Genomic DNA, 16,838 nt, shown 5'->3' with positions numbered 1-16,838 from the left:
TTTGCTTATCCATTTGTTTAACTGAGCGATTTGTTTCTCTTAGGAATGGTAATTAATGTTTTTGTTGTCTGCTGAAATCTTCCACTGGCTCATTTTCCAGTTATTCCAGCTTCCAACAGAGGAATCAGTGAAGGGTTAGATGCCCTGGAGGCTGAAAAGAGCTGAAAAACCATTCTTCCAAGAATTTCTGGGTCATTGTCTAATTGATACTAGCATTGGCATGCTTCGTATGCCAGTGTGTTCCAGCTCCACAAGCAGTTCAGATTTTCAACCCAGCCATGTGTGACTACTGTAGGCAGTATATTGGAACCCACAATAACACTGTCATCTAAATCTAAAAATGGTTCGGTCCCAAGCATACAATTTACAATGCGCACAGAGACTTTTCTCTTCATTTGGGAACATCAGCATTGCATTCATTAATGTTAAAAGAAACACTTCCCAAGCAAACAACTTGCTCTGTTTAGATAATTAATTTTTAATATCCATGGCATCAGATTGGCTTTTGAGATATGAATGCTTTGTATAATGTAGAGACATACAAATCACTGCTTTGTTCTGTAACACAGAGGGGTTCCTTGGTGTTGAGACAATGTGATAAGAAATTAAAATCATTGTGATGATTAACTTTCTGAAAGTCTAAATGGAAAAAAAATACACAATCATAGCCTAGTATGCTCATATCAAGAAGATGAACATGAATACATCCAACAATTAGCCAAAATTCAATATTAAAAAAACACCTCCATTTAGCATAAGCAAGTTGACTTAGAGGTTGTATTATGTAAACTGTGGTATAAGGATTATTTTAGGGTGCAGCTAAAATTATTCCTATGCATCAATTCTGTCATTAACTGCTGATTGCTATTAATTAGATAGTTCTTGAAATCCTGTGATTTTGAATATTTTGTATTTGCATGAGCTGTTATTTTTAAAAGTAACATATTTCACTAATTTAGCATTCAAGGTTTAAAAAAAAGTATTTTTTTTAACATTTAACATTTCCAGATGAATTTTAAAATAAACAAGCAATGCATAGTGATCTTTCAATGGATTGAAATCAAGCCATTTTTATTTGGGTACCACTTTTCATATTTACAAAATTATGGGTACCATGCTTAAGAGGTACCCAAACAAAAATAAATAAAATCATATTCCAAGCTAAACTCATAATCTAGCCAAAGATGAAGACATTTAATGCACTTTAATTTTAGTAAAAAGAAATTTAAATACATTTTAACTGTGATCTGTGGAACTGAAACACATTTCAGGATGGATTTTGAGGCATATTGAATGTAATTATAACAATTTAACTGAATTGAATAATTATATTTTCATATTTTTATTTTCCCATGAATGAAACTTGAGTATTCTCTCAATTTCTCAGTGTTTTCACCATAATCCAGGAGAGTAGAAATTCCATTGTGTTCTGCCATTGTGTTGATATGTGTCAAGCAGCCTAGTTCAGTATCAGATTGCATTTTAATGTAATACAAAGTGATTCTCAGTTTCCAAAGTAAATTTCAACTCTCATCCCACAAATGCATGCTCCGGGGATGACTTGTTCCATGTTTCAGGGTAAAACAAGAGAGAGAGAGACAGAGACAGAGACAGAGAGAGAGAGAGAGAGAGAGAGAGAGAGAGAGAGAGAGAGAGAGAGAGAGAGAGAGAGAGAGAGAGAGAGAGAGAGAGAGAGAGAGAGAGAGAGAGAGATGAATAGCTGTTGGTTCATATTAATAATATGATTGCTCATTTTTCTAATGACATGTGTGGGTATGTGTCAAGGTGATCCTCTCCATAGAGAGGTACTAGAATAGAAAACAAAGGGGGGGAAAATCCAAAATAGAGTTTGAATAACCACCCACAATGGGAGGTAATTCATTATTTCAACTGTACTGAAATGTGTTTACATAATGCAGTTATCTTCTCCAGTGGTTCTTTTTTTTTGGGGGGGGGACATTAAATCTGGGAAATGTACTATAAGCTCTTCACCAAAAATAGACATAGATATTTCCTTGATCATTTACTAGTGTTCAACTTTGTCCATATGTTCAACCTAATTTTCTGCAAAGATCAGAAGGAGGAGCAATCTGGGGATGCAATTGTAGAAGCCACTGAATCAGAGGTGTCTTCCCTACCCCATTGTCCTGAGAATCAGAGTGACATGGCATGCCAGGCAACAGCTTCAGGGCTGCCCATGAAATACCCACCTAGGGAGGGGCAAGCAAGGTGTTGGCTGAGAAACAGATGTGATACTCTTTGTCACTAAATTTGAACTACATTGTTATCTAAATATGAGTACAAGTCTGGCTGAACTGTGGATGTAGTTAGCCTCTTTAGCTCTAGAGGGAAGAGTGAAGGAGGGTTTATTTCTGGAAAAAGAATTTCAGTTTCTTGCTTACACATTCCTAGAAAGGAGATGAAGTTTGCTGGCAGTGACGAGACCCATGTTAACTCAATAACAAATAAATGTTACACTTGATCCCATACGTGATCTTAGTCAAAATGTTGAAAAGAGGATAAATATATATTAGTCATGAAATCATGATCCAGCTGCTGATAATGTTGAGGTTAACCGAGATTAATTTTGATTAGGTTAATGGTAGCTAAGACAACTGGGCTTTCTTTGTTTTTCCTTGAAGACATTTTGCTTCTCATTCAAGTAGCTTCAACCAATGAAACTTCTTGGATGAGAAGCAAAAGTCCAGTTGACTTTTGAAAAAGCATCCATGACCTGGATGACTGAGAATATCCATATTAGTTAAGGTTTTGTATCATTGTAAATTAAATTGCCAGTGCAATTGTCTCTAATCCTCTTCAAATGTCTTATTGACTGCTTGCTTGAGCAATTTCATGGTGGCTACATACATGGGCATCTCTATGAAGGTAGAATTGTAGCTGAGGATCTCATCTATCATTCAGAAATTCTCTAATTTGAATCCTGACTGTCAATAAGTTGTATAGATAATCTAATCAAGCCAACTTTTAAACCTCTACAGTATCTTCTTCAGTATTGAGATAGCCTGTCCTATTTATGCATGTTAATATGTACCTTGGGGAGCACCTGCGGCCGGCGTCAACTTCCCTCCACCCAGTCCGCTCCCACAGAGAGGGCCTCCTCAGGGTGCCACCGGTCAAAGAATGCCGACTGGTGGCCCCCAGGGGGAGGGCGTTCTCTGTGGGCGCGCCGGATTTATGGAACCATCTTCCGGTTGAGCTCCGGATGGCGCCCGACCTTTGCTCCTTCCGGCGCGATCTAAAGACGTATCTTTTTGAACAAGCTGGCCTGGCCTGATGGGAGGGGGTTGGGTTTTTATTACTTTTAAATGCGTTTTAATCTATCTAAGAGTTCTGGGCACTTGTTTAATCTTTTTTAATTTTTGTATTCTGTTTTTTAACATGTATTGCCCTGTTCACTGCCCTGAGTCCTTCGGGAGAAGGGCGGTATACAAATAAAATTAATTAATTAATTAATTAATTAATTAATTAATTAATTTGAAGGACAGTGGGAAGATCCATTACCAAGCAACCATCAGACAAGCAGGACAAAGATCCAATATCTCAAGTAGGTCCCTCCCTTGATGACACAAAGCTAAAGTGAGAGAGGAGAGAAGCACATTTGGGCTTGCAAGATTTTGCCACTACAGCTGTTGTAATAAAAAATAGATATAGACATATACAGCATTGGTTTCTTAGTCTGATCTATAGGACTGACATCAACTTCTTTCCTATAATAACACATAACACACTAATTGCTAAGTCTGGGTTAACAAATCACGATGTAACATGCTGCATCCCAAGAACACAGTGACCTTGTTCACACCATATGCTGAGATAAAGGGTGAGTTCCCACAATATGCTGAACCACAAACTTACCTAAATGGATTTCAGCTCTCTCAAATGTGTTAAGTGAAGTCAGCCATCAAGTGTGAACTTCTGGAGGAAAGAGGCGTTAGTTCACACTATGCTGCAACTTACAAGTTCAAATTAGTAATGCAACAGTTCTGTGAATGGCTCCTGTCAAGGTGGTAATCATTATACATCCTGAATTTAATTTTTATTTGAGTTCATTATTTACTCTTCTCCCAATCCACAATCCCATCTTGGTATATGTATTTTCCCTTTAATATACTATTCCGTGCATCTGAAGAACTGGACTAACTTCATTAGTCATAAGAGCCTCCTGAAAATAAACTCAGAACATGACATTTCATTTGGAGCCCAAATAAAAACTCATATTTCTAAAGAGATTTCAGAGCCAAATTAAACACATATCTGTGAATATATATACATAATGGAGGGAGGAAAGGAATGTCCCTTGCAGTAAATAATAGAAGATTGGGTGGGGGTTATTTTATACCATAAACCATGCCGAATGACTGTTTCAAAAATTGGTTTAAAAGTGTTGCTAGGAAAATGCACTACTATTGTAATTTTATTATAAACATAAATCTATATTAGGGTATATTTATGCTTTATGAGCAATCAGTTATCATGTAAAATTGATGGTCATAAAATTATTTCCTTTAAGAAAGAAGTTAACAGAAAAAAATTGATTTCTTGTTTTTAAAAATAGGGCTTAGTAGCTCAAACTATTTCCTGTTTACTTCTGTTTGGGTGTTAGTCCAAATGAAAATCTATTATATCAACTCTTTGGATGTTCCACTTACTTGTGCTGCAATAGCCCATAAACAGAAGTCCTGCATATATGCCATTGTCACAAAGCCAAATAGCAAATAACATAAAAGGCTGCCCTTCCATTTTGAAAAGTGAAAGCAGCCCAAGAGAATATTCTCTCTCTTTCAAGAAAGTTCAAAAAACTATCATCAAGCAATCCCTGTGTCTTCGTGAACACCAAAGGATGGGGGCAGACAGGAAAAACAGCCTGGCCTTTTCCTTTTTCCAATGCATTCACTGTGCAGAGCATTGATGGGGGAATTTATGTGCTAGTGGGAAAATGAGGATGAGATGGATGTGTGTTCATGCAACTGGGAGCACAGAGGGAGGGGAAACCTTCTGTCTGAGTTGTAAGATCCTGGCATACATGTAGATTTCTGCCTCATAAAAATCAGAGTTAAATGGCTTACCAGTATGTTGCACATATAGTAAAGATGCAAGACATACATTTATTGAAAAGAACATTCCTAAACCCAGTTTGCATGCTGAGAGAACATCTGGCATTTTATTGTCTGCTTTGTTTATCAATAGCTTATTCTGGTCAATCTTGAGTAAAGAATTTGGAGTTAAGACAGGATGAAAACGATCCAAAAATGCAGACTTTGGTATTTGTATGCATTAAGCACCACAACATTAATGCCCATTCCCATCTTCATTTGCTAAGACAGATGGACATATCTCCAGGATTTTTTGGTGCAGAGGCCAGATACTGCTGTTCTCAGTGTTTGTCTCAACAATCACATAATGATGATTCCCTTGGTAACCTGGCAATTGTGGTATGCAGGGCTTTTTTTCTCATAGAACGCTCAGAACGGAGTTCCGGCACCTTTTTTGGATGGAACCTTGTAGGATAGGCAAGGCGGGTTGTATGACACGTGTGAGTTCCGGCACCTTTTTCTTTTACAAAAAAGCACTGGTGGTATGTCATTTAAGATGTACTGTATATGGGAATCTACAAGGATAAGATATGTAAGAGGTGGATAAATTGACTAAAATAACTTTGATATTGTCTCTTTCTTAAGACTACAGGCTTATCATCATTTTAGCCACTGTCTATCTACTACAGGATGGAGGCCTCTTCTGCCTGTTTCCAACAGTCCTGAACTTTCTTTTGCCAATTGGGCCCACAATATCTGCTGATGTGGTCAATCCATCTCTTTCATGGACGCTTTTTATCAGGTGAAATCCATTCTGTGATTGCATGCTCCTAAATTCACCAGGTTGCCTTACGCCATCTAGGTACATGTGTGTTTGCCTTGAATCTTTTATTACTGCATTCGGTAATAAAATCTTCCAGGATAGACCCATTTCTCTCTACCTACCTAAATAATACTGTTTTTATTGACTGACTACCTAAAATGTTGCAAGAACTAGTTAGCCAAAATTTATGTGTACTTCACTGGCTTTGAATCCTTTTTTACCGAACAGAGAAAAATATCTCAGTGCAAGGACCAGTAAGGAAAGATTATAAGACTGCTTATGACAAGATCAGCCTTTCCCCACCTGATGCTATCCGGTAAGACAGCTGCACAGTTCTCATCCACCTACTTATTCTGGAAGGTGAAGTTCAATTTCTTTGTAGGGCACCAAGATGGGGAAAACTGATTAAGATTACATTTAGTCCACTTTGGTTATGGAGTTAAAAAAAAGTAGATTGAGAATACACTATACTCAATACTGTAGAATATATGAGAAAAAGTGTATGTGAGAACATAGAGCAATCAGTTTTTATTAGGGTGTTAGTTAATAGCTCTCAATGTAGAGATCCTTAGGCAAAAATTTCAAACCAGCCAGGGATCAGCAGGCTGCCTAATGCCATCTATTAGTCATTCCACTTCAGCTCTGCGTTTGTAATTTGGGCATTATAGTTGAAATCTACCTTGCAGGCCTGACATAACAATTAAAAGCAATAATTTGAAAAGCCTCTAATGCATATATACTCATGTCTTCTGTCATGCTCCTGCTCAAATAGGTGTTGTTTGTTCTTGAGGTATTAAAAATAAATGCCAGCCTATTTGATTATTGACGGGTAAAATGAATGGACATACATATCACACAGACAACGGTCAGATTCATGGCCTCTTCAGCCTTCCAATGAAAGTAATTTATGGAATCAGAATTAGTACTTTTAAAATACATTTAAATTACTACATTTCAAGGCAGTTTCTCCAAGAAATCAAGATGCCGGTGAGGGAAACTAGCAAGTTATGAATGGGCATTGTTCCAAATTTAATAGGCACAGTTGCTCTCATTTCCTGCAAGCAGTGCAACCACAATTATAATTATTAGACAAATCGTGATTGCATTTTACCACACTTTATATTACAGAGCATTTGTATCTCTTGTTATGAATTGGCTCAAACCACATTATGACTCAAAGGATATGAAAAATGATCATAATTTTGAACGGGGCTCCAGCAATGTTCCAATATCTATTTATTTGAGTAATTTGACTTTGGTCACTGATAATGGTTTTTCATTTTTTTTCATTTTTCTTCTTTCTTGTCCTATGAGGTTTACCTATTTGAATATGTGTTGGTTTGGGTCACCCCTCTCCCATCTTTAGTTAGTATTCTTGTCTTTATTTGTGTTGTGATTCAGGGTCAGCCTGTGGGTTCTGCAGTTGGGTCGGACGACTCAGAGGAGGAGGGGGGTGTTGAAGACCTTGCTGAGGGGGTTGAAGATCTTGCTGATGATAGCCCTCAGCCAGGCCCCTCCCACTTGGTCACCACGGAGACCCAGCTGTGTGAGCCTGACAGTGTGGATGAAGATGACCCACAGCTGGCCCTGTTCAAGGACGCCCAACGCAGGAGGCAGTCAATTAGGAGTAAACAGAGGAAGGCAATGGGGCTTCTCAGAAGGAGGCAGAGAGAAGCCACGCCCTGAACTCTATATAAGGGGAATGTCTGGGAGGGCTGGTTTGCTGAAGGCAACTGCTCGGATGGTTCATGTTTCTTAAAGCTCCTGTTTCTTGGTTCGTGTCTTGTTTGCTTTGTAGCTATAAATTTGGCAGGCGTAATTCCAGCCTCTTGCCGTTTGTAAAGGGGTTGTCCCTGCCTTTTCTGCAGGGCCGGTAGCAGGCTGGTACAGAACAATTTGAAGCACCAAATGTGAATGATAGGCAAGGGAACCTGTAACAAATCTGAAAGTGGTGAAGATAAAGTGGCACTAATTTTATGATGTGATTAATACAAGTTGACTCAACATCCTGAAGAAACCAACACTGCTACCTTGGGAAATACATTTCTGCACCAATTATTCCTAGGTGTTATATCTGATTAATTATGCTCTCGCTCCATTAGATAATTGATGGACAACTTTGCATTTGTCTCCCTGCTTTGAATTTTACGAATACACTTTATTGAAAAATTCACAGGAAGCAAATAGCCTGTGGATATTGGATACAGATGGTCACCGAATTTCCTTCCAAGCATCGAAAGAAAAGGGCAACTTAATTTGATGAAAGGAGAATAACTTTTGACATTTTTTTTAAAAAAAACCACAAACTTCTCATTATTAGCTGAAATATATGTCTATGGGGGATATTTTGAGCCACATAGACTTGAGCAGTTACTGAAATGACTGTGAGCTCAGCTTGAACTCTTAAGAATTTTCCACATATCTGGAAGCAGGGATGACTTATAATAGGTTTGACAGATTAACACTCAAGATTAGGTTAATTTTCCAACCTCTTAGATCTGTTGTCTTCTAGAAATGTTGGTTAGGGCAAATAGTGCCCTGTTGGGGTGTGTGTGAAGGGGAGGTGACACAAGTATTCAAACCCCCCTTTTTCTATGTGCACCATAGAACACCCCAGGAACACCCCAAAAGGGTGAAGTTTGCAGTGTGATACTGAGACACTGCTTTTGTCATTCTCACTAATGAAATAAGAGCTGTGGAAGCCATTAGATACTACTGGGATGAAATATCATCATACAGTTCTCCTTTATTTTGATTTAAAAAAACATACAACACAGAGTAATAAGGTTGGAAAGGACCTTGGAGGTCTTCTAATCCAACTCCCTGTCCATGGCAGGAGAGTCTATACCATTTCTATTATACCATTCCAAACTTTCTTTGGATCAAAAAGACCCCATCATTTTTTATTTTACTTTTTGGATGGGATTAAAAAAAAAAGGATATTGCTTAGAATTTATTTGAATAGAGAAGAGAATTTCATGAATTTCACTGGGCAGGATGGGATGGTTCTTGAATTTATTTAGTTACAAGGAGGCCGGCTGTATTTCAGTGCCAAATTACCTTTCTAGCTTTCCCATTCGGCTAATTCCCCAGGAAACAAAATTATGGGCAATCTCCTCCTAATAACAAGATATCAGTGAAGATTCCCAGTCATCCAGGCAGAGTTGCCTAGAGGTTGTGTCATGGCAGCTGGACTTTTCAGCCTGAGCCTTTTTCAGCCTGAGCAGGCTGATTAGGGGGACCCCATATATGTGCTCCAGGGAGGTTTCTAATCTGGATAGGCTCATTAGGTGAGTAAGCAGAGAGTCATTGGAATGTAAATATTCACACTGAAGAAGCTAGTTGGATAAGCAGTGAACCAACAAGACAAGAAGCCCGGCTGCCATGACTCAACTTCCAGAGTCCTACACCAAGAATAACATGCCATACCAGCTCTAACAAGTAACCTAACTTGAACACAAGCAAAAGAAATTTGGAAGAAATTCTCAAGCTGTCTGATAATACAGTTTCATTTTAAGAAAATAGGGTTTAACCTGGCACGAGGCTGCCCTCTGAAAAGGATTTCAGTCCCAGTTTGTCAGATTGAGAAAAGCTGATAAAGGTAAAGGTAAAGGTTCCCCCGCACATTCGTGCTAGTCGTTTCTGACTCTAGGGGCCGGTGCTCATCTCTGTTTCAAAGCCGAAGAGCCAGTGCTTGTCCGAGAATGTCTCCGTGGTCATGTGGCCGGCATGACTAGACGCCAAAGGTGCATGGAGCGCTGTGACCTTCCCACTGTAGTGGTCCCTATTTTTCTTCTTGCATTTTTAAGTGCTTTCAAACTGCTAGGTTGGCAGAAGCTGAGACGAGTAACAGGCGCTCACTCTGCTATGCGGCACTCGGGATTCAACCCGCCAAACTGCCGACCTTCTGATCGACAGGCTCAGCATCCTAACCCACTGAGCCACCGCATCAAATTGACAAATAGACAAATTATTTCAGGGAAAGAAAGACATTGCAAAACGGTGTTCAGTGAAATGCCACCAGAGGAAAGGAAGTTGGCATAAGGAGGAATGAAAGAAGAAGGTAAAAATGTATATATAGCTGAAAATTTTGCATACTTGAAATTACTTCAGCTGGGATGAGGGAAAAGAGGACGCACTTAAATTAGGTTAAACCATGTTCATTCCATCATCATACATGTTTGGGTGTCACATGTTTTTATTTGTTCAAATTATTCCCTTTGGAACTCTTAATGGGTTACAAAATTCCCCAATCATTTAAAATATTTTAAAGTTCTTTTGGGGCCTAGCCAGATACTTAATATTGCATTATATTTTATAGTTGTCACTTAATCAAGCTATTTAATATTATAGTACATTTTAAAACTGTCACTTAATCACATTTTCTTGACCCTTTTATGTGAATTAGAGTGCGCTATACATAAAAAATGGCATGCTTTAGTTTAAATAGATTCAGTATGTCCAGTCTGACAGTTACTTCTGACACATTAAAAGAATTTTCTGTGATTAATGTAACCGACACTGTTAAATGGTATAATATTCCATTTCTTCACCCATTAGTAGAAACAGCCTTAGCCACAGGAAGTAAAAAACACACCCAGCAGAACACAGGAACAAAAACTGCAGAGATAATGTATCACTAAGCTGTCTGAATTACTTATAACTTAAATGAATGTGCAATAGTGTTTTTCCATAGGTGCATATATTAGATAGGTACAAACTCACTACAACTTTTACTACAAACTCACCTAACTCTCCCAAGGCCAGCTTTCCATGATCTAGCATTCTACAAAAAAACGGAATATCCCCTCCCAAAATTCCCAGCCAGTTCAATGTATCTAGAGGACATTATGTTCAGAAAGGAAGCTTTAGGTCTATATATATATATATGTAGGTCTTGGTGTATTCGGGTCTTTTCCTGTGTAAGATTGAGAGTGTCTTGGTGACGTTTCGACGAGGTCCCACTCGTCATCTTCAGGCTGGTGTCTTCAGCTTGATGCTTGTGCGAAGAGAGACGGCAGCTCCGATCACGCTTTGCTCGCACAAGCACGAAGCCGAAGACACCAGCCTGAAGATGACGAGTGGGACCTCATGGAAACGTCACCAAGACACTCTCAATCTTACATGGGAAAAGACCCAAATACGCCAAGACCTACATACCTGTACCCATGAAAATCTGTGTGTGTGTGTGTGTGTGTGTGTGTGTGTGTGTGTGTGTGTGTGTAAAATTTATTGGAGTTTCTGCTGAAGGTAAGTTTTTTGTCTCTCTTTCTCTCAGCTGCCAGAAAAACATCCAAGATACATATTTTTAAATTTTGAAAAGTTGGATTCCCTAGTCACTTTCCATTGATGCTCCATTGATGAAGTTATTGTTTATAATTTTGCATGACCTAATTAGTTAGTTGATTGATTGATTGATTAAGTAAGTGATTGAGTGATTGATTGAATGAATGAAATATCCTGCCTTTACTCCGGGAGCTCAAAGCATCTTATGGGGGCTTTCTTCATCTGTATGCCATAACTGTAATCTGGGAGATCAATGGGGCTGAGAGGGAGAACGATAGATCAAAAGTCTGCAAATTTTGTGGCTGAGTGGAAAGTTGGACCCAAATCTCCCTAGGGTATTATATGTGCCAGATTTATGGTTTTTGGAAGTAATTTAAACATATTGCTGTTAAATATAAAAGTGTTAAAAGAATTTGTGCAAACCTGCTAAAACTACTCAAAAGATCCATTTTCACTGGATACTGAGCTTTTAGCAAAAATAAAATTCACTTTTGTCATTGTCCGGCTATACTATGACACTACCTGGCCAAGACACATCAACTGATTTCACTTTCAGTTGACTGAGGTTCACTGAGTAAGTGAATAGAGGACAACCAACCAAAATTTGGCAGCAGAGTCTGATGGGGAGTTTAAGCATTCTCTTTTACTGTAATGGAAACTCACTAACCTTGAAAATTTGAGAAGGAAACAAGAAAAAATAAAAAATTTTCTATTGGTGGTGCCTTGGGAAAATAAGTGAAGATGAATGAGCATGCTATGACTTGCAATACTTGGGGCATGTTTGTCTGCATTTATGATAAGTGTAAGGTTCTAGTGGTGCTTAGAGAAAAGTAAGAGAACTGGAGCAACAGGTGATGGCAAGGTCTATTGGCAGTGCTTTTTTTGTAAAAGAAAAAGGTGCCGGAACTCACACATGTCATACAACCCACTTTGCCTACCCTACAAGGTTCCATCCAAAAAAGATGCCGGAACTCCGTTCTGAGCATTCTATGAGAAAAAAAAGCCCTGTCTATTGGACCAACAGAGGAAACACTATCACAAGATCAATCTGAAAAAGTAACTCTATTCAGAGGAGAATCAAATGAGAATGACAATGAGAAAAAAGTGAATATAGAAATATTCTGTATCTGATACTGATTTGAGGCATTCACAAGAAATCAGCACTGAAAAGTTAGATACAGCAGATCCCTTCGAAGAACTTGGGGTTGCAGATGGTAGTTTTTTGAAGTTACCCCCTACAAAAATACAAAGAGAATAAGTGTAACATTTGGAGATTGGTGGAGATTGGGCCTTGGTGGAGCAGTGGGCTAATGCCTCCTTAAGTAACACCAGCTGCCTGCAATTAGTGCAGGTTCGCATCCCATCAGGCACAAGGTTGACTCAGCCTTCCATCCTTCCGAGGTAGGTAAAATGAGGACCCAGATTGTTGGGGGCAATTAAGCTGACTTTGTAATAATGCCGCTTGGGGGTGTGTGTGAAAACCCTAATAAGCAGGCATTTACATAGAATTAAGGCTACTGCTAAGCTTGTAAGCTGCCCTGAGTCTTCGGAGAAGGGTGGGATATAAATGGAATAAAATAAATAAATAAATAAAAAGATTCAGTAATATGAGGAACTAAAACAAACACATGATGACCAGACTATGGGTTCATGAAGTGTGCTTTCTGTGAGAAGGTTGGATGAGAAATATGACAGAACAACTTTGAAAACCTATGAAGCCCACTGACTGTTATAATGTAGCAAAAACCATATTGCCAAAAGCAGTTAGAACCATACCATTTACATAACGAAGCTCAATAACCCGGCTGTTCAAATGGTATGTTTATTTATTTATTTTATATCTTGCCTTTATGATTTTTATAAATAACTCAAGGTGGCAAATGAACAAGGGCAATTTGGAAATAAACCTCTGTTTCATTATCAATGACAGACACTCGCAGATACAGAATTTTTATTATACACATAAGAAAACTACAACATTACTTTTCAACAACATCCCAAAGGAACGACTTCAAAACTTCTTCTTTCAGTGCGTCTAGCAGTGTGCAGGCAAGCATTATCATGAACCAACACCACACCGGAAGTCAGCAGGCCCCAATGCTTGTTATGGATGGCTTTTCTGAGTTTTTGTAATGTTTCACAGTAGATGTCTGAATTGATGGTCGAACCACCCTCCATGAACTTCACTAGTGGTGTTCACATTTGGGGGAGATTTTCTATGGCACCAGTTCCAGTGTGGTGTTGGTTCACTATAATGCTTGCCCACATATCGCTAGACGCACCCAAGAACTTATGAAGCAGTTCCGTTGGGATGTTTTTGATCACACACCCCCTTTAGCCCAGATTTGGCACCAAGTGACTACTACTAAGGAATTTCAAACCTTGTAAGATGTTATGACAAGTGCCTCAATCTGAATGGTGATTATGTCAAAAAGTAACGTAATGTTGTAGTTTTCTAATGTGTATAATAAAGGTTTTGTATCTGCGAGTGTCTGTCATTGATAACCAAACAGAGGTTTATTTCCAAATTGCCCTTGTATCTAAATAGTCATTTCTTCTCCTATTTTCCTGGTGAGATCAATTGGACTGAAAGAAAGGGACTGGCCCAAAATCACATAGCTGGCTTTCACTGTTAAAGCAGGACTAGAATTCACAGTCTCCGGGTTTCTAGCCTGGTGCCTTAACTAAACTGGTATTTTCATCTATTCCTAAAGCCCATTAAGCAAGACTAGAAAAAGGAAAGAATTTTTCAAATGAAAGACTCACTCTGAAAATGGTGCTGTCAAGGTTTTGATTTCTGGACCCACTGTTTCTATGATGGATAGCTGCACTCAAAAATAAGCATTGAAAAAGATTTGGTAGACTGAATGATATCAGAGTTGGAGATGAAAACCTCAGATACAGATTTTGTACACTTTATAAGGAAGTGGAGTATTGCTATAATAAGGTCTATTAAACCACTCAATGAAATCAGAAAGAACATCGGCTCATAATGCTTATGGCCTTCCTTATCTATAAACTAATAATGCTCAGAGTATGAGGAATAAACAAGCTAAGTCTCAACTCTTAGCAGAGGAAGGCAAATACCATTTGATATGTATAATTGATAATTTGTGGGATGCTTTCCTATAATTAAAGGTAAAGGTAAAGGTTCCCCCGCACATGCATGCTAGTCGTTTCCAACTCTAGGGGCCAGTGTTCATCTCTGTTTCAAAGCCAAAGAGCCAGCACTTATCCGAGGACGTCTCCGTAGTCATGTGGCCGGCATGACTAGATGCCAAAGGCGCACGGAACACTGTTACCTTCCCACCATAGTAGTCCCTATTTTTCTACTTGCATTTTTACGTGCTTTCCAACTGCTAGGTTGGCAGAAGCTGGGACAAGTAACAGGCGCTCACTCTGCTACGCGGCACTCAGGATTCGACCCGCCAAACTGCCGACCTTCTGATCGACAAGCTCAGCATCCTAACCCATTGAACCACCTCATGCCTTTCCTATAATTAGAGTATAGCAATCAAGAAATACAATGTGTTCAACAGCACTTGCACCACATATTGTAGTTGTATCCATGGCTGGCCAGAAATCCATGTGAATGGATTTGACAATACTGTAAAAAGCATCTGGGTTAAAATAAGTGGAACAGCAAGTTAAAGCAATATGATTAGTGTCAACTATCTTCCACCCAAACACAGAGAAATGAGCAAGCAAATTGCAGACCTGTCAAACAGACATGAAGTAGTAGTGATAGATTATTTTAATTACATATGGTGGAAGACAAACTCCGCCAAGCCCTGGTCCTTCCAGAAAATCGCTGACTTGCCTTGCTGAAAATTTTCTCTTCTGAGAATAGAAGATGATCAGCCATTCTTTATCTAATATTAACCAGAAAGAAAGACTTCATTGATGTAGTGAAAGCAGCAGAAGCATTGAGGGAAGGTGACCGTGAAATACTAGGGTTCTTGATTTTAAGAGACACTGAGCAAAATTAAATATCTTAATAAATACGTATCCACAACAGTGGACGTTCATAGGAGAAGAAATTCAAGATGGATGGAATTCCTGAAAAATAGTTATGGAAAGCACAGGAATGAAGAATTAGAAAGAGGTCAAAAAGGAAAAACAGCAGAGGAAGCCAGTGTGGCTACACAAAAACATTGCTATAATTCATATAAAAGAGATGGAAAGAGGAACAAATCAGCAACGAAGAATGCACCAATAGGTCAGAACTGTAGAGTATGTGTTGAAAAATATAATGCTCAAAATGTGCTGAGGTTAATTAAGTATGCTAAGAACAATAAGGGGACATCTTCATATATTTTTCTACAAAATAAAAAAATGAATTGAAACATTATACTGGCTACTCAATAAAGATGGCAAAATGCTAACAGGTTACAATGAAAGTATAGACCTACTCAACAATTTCTTTGCCTCAGTCTTCTATATTAAGAAGGCATGAGTTCATCCAGGTAATTGTAAAGAACAGAATGAAGGGATAGAATTGAAGCTTAAGGTTAATAAAATTAAGGTTGGGGAATATCATTTTTATGAATGAATTTAAATCTCTGAAATGAAATATAGAGACCTGAGGAAATATATCTATAGTGTTAACTTTTTTTATTCCTGTATTGGATGAAGAGGTAGAGGGAATATTTTTCAAATCTGTGCATGATGCACAAATAATAATAATAATAATAATAATAATAATAATAATAATAATAATAATAATAATAATAACAACAACAACAACAACAACAACAACAACAACAACAACAACAACGTTGGAAGGGACCTTGGAGGTCATCTAGTCCAACCCCCTGCTCAGGCAGGAAACCCTATACCATTTCAGACAAATGGCTGTCCAGTCTCTTCTTAAAGACTTCCAGTGTTGGAGCATTCACCACTTCTGGAGACAGGTTGTTCCACTGGTTAATTGTTTTAACTGTCAGGAAGTTTCTCCTTAGTTCTAGGTTGCTTCTCTCCATGATTAGTTTCCATCTGTTCCTTCTTGTCCTGCTGTCAGGTGCCCTGGAGAACAGCTTGACTCCCTCTTCTATGTGGCAGCCCCTGAGATATTGGAACACTGCTATCATGTCAACCTTTGCCCTTCTCTTCATTAAACTAGATATACCCAATTCCAGCAACCGTTCCTTATATGTTTTAGCCTCCAGTCCCCTAATCATCTTTGTTGCTCTTCTCTGTACTCTTTCTAGAGTCCTGACATCTTATGTACATCGTGGTGACCAAAACTGGATGCAGTATTCCAAGTGTGGCCTTACCAAGACATTGTAAAGTGGTATTAATACTTCACATGATCTTGATTCTATCCCTCTGTTAATGCAGCTTAGCATTGTGTTGGCTTTTTTGGCAGCTGCAGCACACTGCTGGCTCATATTTAAGTGATTGTCCACTAGGACTCTGAGATCCCTCTCACAGTTACTACTATTGAGCAAGGTACCCGCTATACTATACCTGTACATTTGGTTTTTCTTGCCTAAATGTAGAACCTTACTTTTTTCACCATTGAATTTCATTTTGTTAGATAGCACCCAGTGTTCAAGTCTGTCCAGATCCTCCTGTATCTTAAGCCTATCTTCTGGAGTGTTGGCTATTCCTGCCAGCTTGTTGTTATCTGCAAATTTGATGAGTTCCCTATCTATCCCCTCATCCAAATCGTT

This window comes from Vipera berus (genome assembly GCF_964194415.1).
Source record: "Vipera berus genome assembly, chromosome: 1".
Lineage (NCBI taxonomy): Eukaryota > Metazoa > Chordata > Lepidosauria > Squamata > Viperidae > Vipera > Vipera berus.
The sequence above is the reverse complement of the archived record's forward strand: the minus strand, read 5'-3'. Positions refer to the sequence as shown.